Consider the following 10,233-nt stretch of genomic DNA (forward strand, 5'->3'; position numbering starts at 1 on the left):
TTGCATGCATGCTATTGCCAGTGAGGATAATATCATCAACATAGATTAATAAGATGGTGATTGTGTCACCATTGTGATGAGTAAGTAAAGAGTGGTCACCAGGTGTTTGAGTAAAATTATGAGAGAGAATAAAAGAGGACATCTTGTCATACCATTGTCTACTGGCTTGTTTCAAGCCATAGAGAGATTTGTGTAGGAGACATACTTGATTAGGGGCTGAAAGAGTGATACCTGGTGGTGGATGCATGTAGACTTCTTCATTTAAATCACCGTGTAAAAAGGCATTGTTGACATCTAGTTGTCTTAATGCCAATTATTTACAGCAGCCAATGATAGGATTAACTGAACAGTAGTTAGTTTAACAACTGGTGAGAAAGTGTCAAAGTAATTAATTAATACCTTCTAATTGTGTATACCCTTTTGCGATGAGACGAGCCTTGAATCTATCAATGGGGCCATCGACTTTGTGCTTGGTCTTATAAACCCATTTACAACCTATTGCCTGCTTGTGGGAAGGGAGAGCAGTGAGAGTCCAAGTCTTATTTTGGTCAAGAGTAGTGAGTTCGGCTTGCATAGCATCACGCCAATATTCATGTTGGATGACTTCTTTGTAGTCAGTAGGATCGTGGATGTTGTCTATAGAAGAAATAAAATGTTTATATGTAGGAGATAGTTTATCAAAATTAAGCACATGCTCAATAGGATATTTGTTAGTAAAAGTATTGTAAGATGCTATTTAAAAGTGTTTGAGGTAAGCAAACATAGTTCTAGTATGAGTAGATCACCTAGCAGAAATAAAAGTATTGTCTAAACGCTCTTCAATGTTAAGAGAAGAAGAATTATGAGGGGCAGGAGGAGTAGGCTGATCATGATCATGCTGAATAATGTTATGATGCAATGGTAAAGGTAAAGTAGAATGTGATTAAGTATTGGATGTCATGTCAGGAAATTCATTTTCACAAAAAAATAATGTTTCTAGAAATTTGAATGTGTTGCAAGGCTGTATGTAGGGATGACAACCGGTCGGGTCGGGCACGAATTTTGTGATACCCGAACCCGACAAGCAGGTAAAAACTATACCCGTTACCCGCCCCGTTACTCGCCGGATACCAGCTTAAAAAAATCCCGTGGATTTTTCCTTATCCATGGGTACCCGTTGGATACCCGTTTTAACCTACGAAAAAAATAATAAACAAATAATAATATACGAAAAAAAGTTTATGGGTTGCTTATTTACTCTTTTTCAGAAATCACTAGGGTTTATTCTTCTCAAACAAAGGGAGCAGCCTCCTCCTTCTTCTTTTTCTCTGTTCAAGTCAATCTTTGTTGCCCATCAGATGCTTCAAGCTTCTTTTCTCTCCCTCTCACAACCAAACCTTAGGGCTGAAATGCTCTGCATCTTGAGCAGAGGCACAACCTCACGGCGGCGAGAATCGCGACACTATGGGTGGCGCGGCTCAAGCATGATCTCGCCTTCATTGGCGGCTTCGCAGGTTTTTTCTGTTGCGTCAGGAGACCTTCTTCTTCCCTTTTCTGCGTCAGGTTCGCGCACATAGCCTTAGAGGGTTTCATAGGGGGAGATATCCTTCTCCATCTCTTTTCTAGCAGAATGGAGCGACAAAAGTGCGGTGGTCGCACGATAGTGGCACGGCGGTGGCATGACAAGGGCTTTTGCGTTTAGCGGAGAGGGTTTTGTCTCCTCATGTTGTCGACCTCTGCCACCTTGCCGTCACCACTTTTGCGTTTACCTTATTCTGATTTGAAAAAGAAACCCTAAAAAGGGATTTGGGCTTGGCCCAATTTTACAACAGATTAAACATAGAAGAAAACTTAATTAAAAATTAAAAAAAAAATTAAAGAATAAAATTGTAATTTCATTTTTTTAACGGGTAGTGGATACCCACGAGTACGGATACTGTGATACTCGAACCCGACCCGTTAACAAGTGGGTATTAAAATACCCGTTACCCGCGAGTACCTTTTACCTGCGGGTACTAAATACCCGCAGCGGATTATATCCGGGGATACCCGCGGGTACGGGTTTTTTTGCCATCCTTAGCTATATGTTATGTACCCTTTAGTTGTAGGATGTAGACCGTGGAAAACACTTGCAGTAGCACACAGGTCAAGTTTCTTTCTGTGAGATTGAAGAGTGTTGGTGTAGCAAAGACAACCAAAATCTCTAAGTTTAGTGATATAAAAAATTGTGATAAAATGTTTCATGTGGAGAGTCGTTATTGAGAAGTGGAGTAGGCATGATATTTATGAGATGAGTTGCATAATTAAGTGCATATGCCCAAAATTGATGAGAAATTTTGGAATGAAAAAGCAAAGCCCTAGTGACATTTAAAAGATGTTGGTGTTTTCTTTCAACAATTCCATTTTGTTAAGGGGTTTCATTACAGGAGGTTTGGTGAATAATCCCTTGAGAGCTAAAATAATCATGCATAGCAAATTCAAGCCCATTAATAGTGGTTTGAAATTGATTTTTAACATAAGATATGAAATGTTGAATGTGATCAGTTCTTGTTTCATATTTGGCATGCATTAAATGAACCCATGTGTATCTAGTATAATCATCAACAATGGTTAAAAAATATCTATGAGAGTGAATGGACGCATTGTAACAGGATCCCCAAATATCTATATGTATAAGATCAAAGGCATGTAAAGCAATAGAGTTATGTGAAGTAAAGGACAACTTCTTTTGTTTGGCAATGTGGCATGCATTACATTTGTCTGATCGATAGTTAATGCAAGGATATTTATGTTTAAGAACCTTCAATCTCTTATCAGATAAATTTTCTAAGCGGTTGTGCCAAATGTTGTTGACAACAAGAAGAGATTTTTGTGAACTAGCAAAGTGCACACAAGGAGCAACATCAATGGAAGGGTCATGAAGGACATACAGACCAACTTGAAGATTAGCTAAACCAATCTTGTGGTGTGTTGTGTTGTGGAGTCCTGGATAAAACATTGGGAATTAGTGAAGGTCATGTAAACATTATTATGCAAAACCAATTTAGATATAGAGATGCGATTATAGGAAAAATCATGAATATAAAGAACATCGATTAGGCAAAGTATATCATAAATTTTTATGTTTCCTTTATGAGTTGTTGTAGTTGTGATGCCATTGGGGAGATTAATAGTGACAGGTCTAATTGGATCATAGGAATGAAAGTGTTTAAGGGAAGAAACAACATGGTCAGTAGCACCAAAGTCTAAAATCCATGTTGTGATACCTGTTGCATCAGTAGATTCAAAAGTTAAAATGGTTTTACTAGGGTCTTGAGAATTGGAGATCACGAAATCGATTTGAGGATTGGAAGTATTATCCCCATTGGGATTGATGAGAGACATGAGGAACTAATATTGTTGCTTAGTGAGGCGCACTTCAGGGTCAAGATTGGCTCCTGGACTGTCAGTGGTAGGTTCTTGACTTCTTAAGAGGAGACTTTTACCATTGCAAAATTTGTGATCGGGTGGGTATCCATGTTTCCGTTAGTAGACATCAATTGTGTGGCCAGTCTTGCCATAGTGAGAACAAAATTTCTTGTTTGGAAGGGGTTTTGCAGGAAACCCATGTTTCTTGAAACACACAACGTTAGTGTGGCCATTATTGCCACAAAAAGAACAAACAACAGTGCCTATAGTTGCATTGATAATTTTGGGTTCAAGGTTATTTAGGAAATTATTATTCATTAATTATCTTTCCTGTTGCATTACAGAGGAAAAAATCTTGGAAATTGGGGGTATAGGGTCTAGTAAGAGTACATGGGATTGGATATTACCATATTGCTCATTCAGGCCATGAAGAAATTGCAATGTTTGATCTTCATGTTTTCTTTGTGTGATTGTTGAAAGCATTTTGCAGGAACATTGGACGTCACATGTGTAGGTTGGATCAGGACAAAAATTTTCCAAATCATCCCATACACTACAAGAAAAAACGTTATTATCTACAGCCCAAATCCGTATATAAGGCCCAAAATCCGTATATATTATATACGGATTATATACGGGCAAAAATCCGTACATAATACTGTCATAGCTAATTTATATACGGATAATCCGTATATAATTTATATACAGATAATCCGTATGTAATATCCGTATATAATTATATACGGAAATATCCGTATATAATATCCGTATATAATTTTATATACGGAAAATCCGTATATAATATTTGTATATAATTTAGATACGGAAAAATCCGTATGTAACTTTATAGCTTTTTAAAAAAAATATAAAAAACATTCTTGGACAACACGCAGTGAGTTCTTGCACAAAGCATTGCTCATCTAACGTGAATCAACTCAAATGCTTGATATCTGCATTAGACCACCGACCAACCTCCCCAACATTACAACTCAAGTAATGTAACATAACACAAATAAACATCTAAATTGTGAGTCTTAGGCATACTTAACGAAGTCCTATGGCTTCTTGCTGAGACCAAAAGAGTCATAACCATAACTGCATGGACACACATTACAGAATTAAAACAAAAATCTTCACAAACATTGTATGTTCAATGACTTGCATCCATCATAATATAATGATGACAGTTTATTATGAACTTACAAGATAACTTATTAGCCTAAAATCAATCCAATATCATTTATGAATAATAATTATAAACGTGATCTCAAATTCTATTGACAAATAATGATTATAAATAAAATCACTNCCTTTATAGTTCAACTTACCTTGGTATTTTGTGGCCTTATAACATATCAGCTTGCAGAAGACCACTCTGTCACCCTTTGCAAGTTGACATGCCTATAGTTAAAAAAATTAAAAATTAACATTTAGATTTTTTTATTCTTAATTTAATAAAAAATAAAGAATTTAGGAGTTACCCACTTTATTTCACTTTTATTAGTCCACCATATTGATTAGACTGGACTAAAAACACCAATATAATATATTAAACTTTCAAAAGTTAACAATGGAACATAATAATAATCCTGACCTTCTTTTAATATTTAAGCAACTCTAGTTCCTTTTATTCTTATTCTGAATGCTAGATTTTTTTTTATTTAAAAAAGTAAAATTTATAATTATAATAAAGTATTTAGTATATTCTAAACCTTTTATGATATTTACAATATTGTAGGTAAACAATAATTTCAAAATCCTTACTTGCCATAGTATAAAAATATTCGTATCTTGTATGTGATAATATTTTATGGGTTTAATAGGATATATTAATAGGAATCCTACATTTGAAATAGTTTCTAGTTTACAAATGAGGTAGTGCTCATTTTATCTTGTCTCTTTATTAACCTGATATGTCATGACTTACTTGGATTTACTAGTGACTTTTAGAAAAGAAAATTACAATTATTAAATGCTACTGTTAAAGTTTATGGGTTATGAGATGTGGTGGGGATACCATTTTATCGGATAAGTTTCAAGCTACACAAATTCTCTTTTTTACTGTTTGAATTGAACATGTATTTTTCCTTTGGACTTTTATATTTATAATCCAACACTTTGGCAATTTAACTCTAACTCTGGCAATTATAACCTATATAGTTAAATAAGTGGATTTTAAGATTGGGGACAAACAATTGTCAATTGGTTTAAAGGTAGCCTTTTAAGGTCTGTGGAATTATTCCATGCATCTATGTTTGAGTTAAGATGTTATAGGGGATTAATTATAACAGATTTATAATGGAAAATTTTATCACCAAATGCTTTGATTAGATTTCTTTTAATATTCTCAACCAGGACGAGTTTCAAGCAAGAAATTACCTCACTACTATTTGGGAGCAGATTGGCATTTACAAACATAGAAAGTTGAGCATATATGGGACTATATTCAATTTCTGCAAATAATTAGAAACATCATTTTGTCCTTATATATTAAAGTGATAAGTTTAAAATATACTTCATATAAAACCCTTAACATAAAAAAGATGAAAATATAAAAGAAAGAACTTATACCAGGCACACTATTCTTTAAGAATTATGATTTCTTTTATTTGATACCAAACGCTATATTACATTATTGTAAAATTTACTTACATTATCTTGGTACACCAGCCACAATGCTTCAACACAAGAAACATTCCCTTTATTGCATAACATAACTTGGTGGAAATTGCAAGTACAAAACATTGTTAAAAGTTCATCTAAACTTACCTGTGAGGAGGAACATCTTGTAACACAAGGGAACCAACAACTGTCATCACACATTCACCAACTTGTAAATCCCAAGTATAGTTGCATGAGGTCCAATGAGCACCAATGAGCACACCTTCAACAACTTTGGGATGCCGATCACCTGTTTCCTTTCCAGTGCCACCCAAAGTTACACCCTGCCAAAAACTGAATTTGTAATTCAATTGAATTTGAGAAAAGAATTATCCAAAAGTATCATACAAGACATTATGAAACATCACTCACTTGCATCAGTGAAACTCTGTTTCCAATTATATCAGTTTCACCAATAACAACACATGTCCCATGATCTACTAAAATTCCATTTCCAATTTTCGCAGCTATAAATCAAACGGTTAGAAGTAACCACTTGAACAATGAATGTAACAGATGGAAAATATAAAGATGAAGCTTGTTATTCTATTAGGAAATTCGTTAATCACTTCATTCTTACCATACTAAAGTATTCCTCGTTTTCATGCAAACATCAACCTAACATACCTGGATGTATATCAACTCCATAAACCTGCAATGGAGAAAATAAGGGGTTGGATCATTAGCAACTGTAGTATGAAATACCCTTATGAAGTTTTCTCCATTTTTTTTACCAGGAGACATAGGCTTTAATATATATAGTAGGACATAAACACTTTAGTTTTTTTTTTCTCTTTTGTTACTGCATTAGTAGGCATAGGATAAAGGAGTAGTGAAGTGTTGGTAGCCAACCTTTTCAGAGGAAATTTCAATCCTTGAAGAGTGCAAATGAACCTCCAAGGAGTAAAACTGCTTCTACTAGATCGATTCCGAGTTCTTGTGCAAAGTAACCCCAACAATCATAGTGTAATATCTCTAAATTCTTTCGATTGAATCCAATACAAGCTGCATCTTCATTTTTTTTTTTGTTCGTTTGGTTAGAAAATTTAGTTTATATCTTTAGGGAGATATTTTGTTCTAACTATTTTCTTTATCTTGAACCGATTGAACTTCAAATCTTGACTATAAAGATGGAGTTTGGTATTATTCAAACCAAAGCGTGTATCTTAGGAAGGCACATTTTATTTTCTGAACATTAGAGGCCCTGAATTGTTAACACCTAAAGAATGTAGCAGAAGTGCTCTTCATTGAGACTAACTCCAAAATGCTCTTCATTTAATTGGAGTTTTACTTCAAATAACTCTCTTTTATTCTTCCAATCGTGTTTTAACAAAGACAATTTAAGAAAAATGTTTTAACACCTAAAGAATTTGTTTTCTACTCAGAGTCATGAGTTAAGGGAGGTACTAAATATACCAACATCAGTCAGGATGTGTAGATTTTGCTTAGTTTTATAATGGATTTCTTCTATAGTAATAATTGGTCATTGGTTTAATCACTGGTTGATTTCAGAACAACACTATCTTGGTCAGGATAAGCCAGAATGTCAAATTTAAATACCGCCTACTCATGCTTAGGAATTAGGACAAAGTGATGATAGCATTTACAAAAGAAATTCTAAAACTAAATCAAAGACGTGGAGCCATTAAATTTACTTCTAACCACTACATATACATTACAAACTATCAGTCAGTAAACAAACATGACCCAATAAAATCCATCCCAATAAAATCGTCCTAAAGGCATAGACCTATTAAACACGCACATGGAACTAAAGGAGATTAAGATAATGGAAATTGCATTGTTGAAGTCCTGAACAACAAACTTTGACATCTATTACGACAGCTTTGCAACATGAATCAAAGTCAAACATTCATTTGTTTAATTTTTTACTACATTAGGTGGATCTGTTTTTCAATATCAAATGGCAAAACAACTAGGTAACTCATCCAATCGTTCTAAATATGTTTAACTTTATCCATGATTGATATTTAGTTGTATGATTAAATTAGTACCTTGATTTCACTAAACATGAGGTTTACTATTTCAGATTTTCAATTTCATTGTTTATCTATCAATACACAAAGCAGTTTGTGAGACATAATACCTGTAGGAGTATCAAATGCAGCTAACGATCTCCTGCCAAGATCTTCAACTAACTTTNGTATCTGATTATCATGTGATGGAACTCTTATGCCCTGCAGACAACATATGTGAACATAATAGTTGAGGACATTTCTCATGATGACAATGAGGGAAAAAAATGAAGAAGAGGTAAAAGTTGAACAAGTGGATGAAGATAAGAAGTGTATGCAGCAGTTTCAGTCAAAATAGCTTAGAAGCAGAAAAACAACCAAGACATTGTCATAAATAACAGAACTTGTGATTCCAGTATATAAATAGTTAGTCTTACTCAAAGTACAAAATTTCCTATGTAAACATGACATTTCAATACTTACATATATCACTAGGACCCAAACCAGCCATCGAACTAGACTAAATTCAAATACTGATATATATATATATATATATATATATATATATATATATATATATATAACTTACTTTCATTTCTATTCATTTCTTGGACATGCCTAAACATTAATTGAACATTAACCCCATCCAATAATCAAAGTTCANATTCATTCATACATAGGTATAAAGCTAACAAACTTTTTTTTCATATCCTAGAACTATCAAATTTCTAATGCATCAATACACACAAAGCACTTGGTTATACTATTTATTCATATCTCTTTACCATATATCAATTTATATCTGATGATCACCAGTTAACACACTCACACAAATTCAGCAGCCAACATAGACAGAGAAAGACAATTTCCAACTTAAAACAATAATAACATGTATTTTGGCTATATTGAAAGTTCATTTTCCAAAGTTCACCTGGTTACGACTACTTAAACACACCATTTTATCATATTTCACTCCATATACAATATAATTTATCAGACTAACACAATATAACATATTATAAAACATCTATTAAACCACGAATTAATACTTACCAGGTCCGGAAGGCAATTGGAGGTCGAGCTTATGGAAGAAACCAACCTAGGGTTTCAGAAATGGGGATTTCCAACCTCCAAAGAATAGAGAACAATAATCGGGCAATGTAACATTATAGATACTACAAAAATGAAGGAAGCTTAGATTACTTACCAAATGAAGGTCTTAGCGAACCACGGAGGCTGAACGACAGTATTTGCTGAAACATATTCTTCCGCCAACGACGCACAAACACAATTAGGGAAAACACTTCCAAGACCTTCAGTGTGTTCGATACAAGAGGCTTTCACTGCGTTCCACAGAGGAGACTTCAAGTTAGGGTTCGACAAAGGTTCCAGTACGGCCACAACTTCGGTTCGACAGAGGGCAAACGACAGCTTCAATGCGACACTACGGGTCCACTGAGGGACAATGGTCCTTCGGCTACACAGAAAGACAGTTCGATGGAAGAACAACAACCCTTGACGAGGAAGAACAAGGCTCTCGACGAGGGAGAATGATGGCTTCACAACACAACAATCACTAACAACACAATCAGACATAGAGAATCATGGTCGTTAGTGAGTACGGGAGAACAATGGATTCGGTGAGGTAGGGCTCGCAAGGTCCAAAACCTAGAGCTTGAGAAGGGGACAATCTTTTTGGTCGACAGAGAGGGAGGGAAACAAATGACACCAGCCTTCATCAGAATAATACATTATTATTAAGTTTTATTATTTTATTATTAATTACCTCCACCGTATATAAAATCAGGGTGTAAATATTTTGTTCACCTTATATACGGCCTTTTATACGGATTCTTCCTTCGCAAAGTTCCCGCCATCTCGCGCCAACCTTATCCACTGATATTATATACGGATATTCCGTATGTAAATTTTTTCTCTCATTATATACGAATTATCCGAATGTACATGATCCGTATATAAAATCCGTATGTAAAATCCTTGTTACATACGGATTAAAATCCGTATATAATTATCTGTATATAATTGGCGTTTTTCTTGTAGTGATATGATACACAATTTAGTGTAAAACTCAGTAACGGTGGATGTTCCTTGCTTCAAGGAAGAGGCATTTCTTTGTAGCTTAGAGATGCGCAACAAATCTCCTTGGAAGAATCTTGATTTGAGATCTTTCGAGATCGCTTGGGCGTCT

The 10,233-nt window shown here is 34.6% G+C and overlaps 1 long non-coding RNA gene across 2 annotated transcripts; it reads right to left on the minus strand.

The window, feature by feature from the left end:
- Positions 1–6,251: 6,251 nt before the first annotated feature.
- On the minus strand, positions 6,252–9,173 carry LOC106769011. Of its 2 annotated transcripts, none has more exons than XR_001376299.2 (5): positions 9,078–9,173; positions 8,156–8,246; positions 6,629–6,700; positions 6,421–6,515; positions 6,252–6,342 (listed from the first exon to the last, which is right to left on the minus strand). It is a non-coding gene; the product is annotated as an uncharacterized LOC106769011 (long non-coding RNA). The 2 variants fall into 2 exon arrangements; XR_002667321.1 differs by having other exon boundaries at positions 6,260–6,332.
- Between the last annotated feature and the right edge of the window lie 1,060 nt (positions 9,174–10,233).

Source organism: Vigna radiata, chromosome 1 (assembly GCF_000741045.1).
Source record: "Vigna radiata var. radiata cultivar VC1973A chromosome 1, Vradiata_ver6, whole genome shotgun sequence".
Taxonomy (NCBI): Eukaryota; Viridiplantae; Streptophyta; class Magnoliopsida; order Fabales; family Fabaceae; genus Vigna; species Vigna radiata.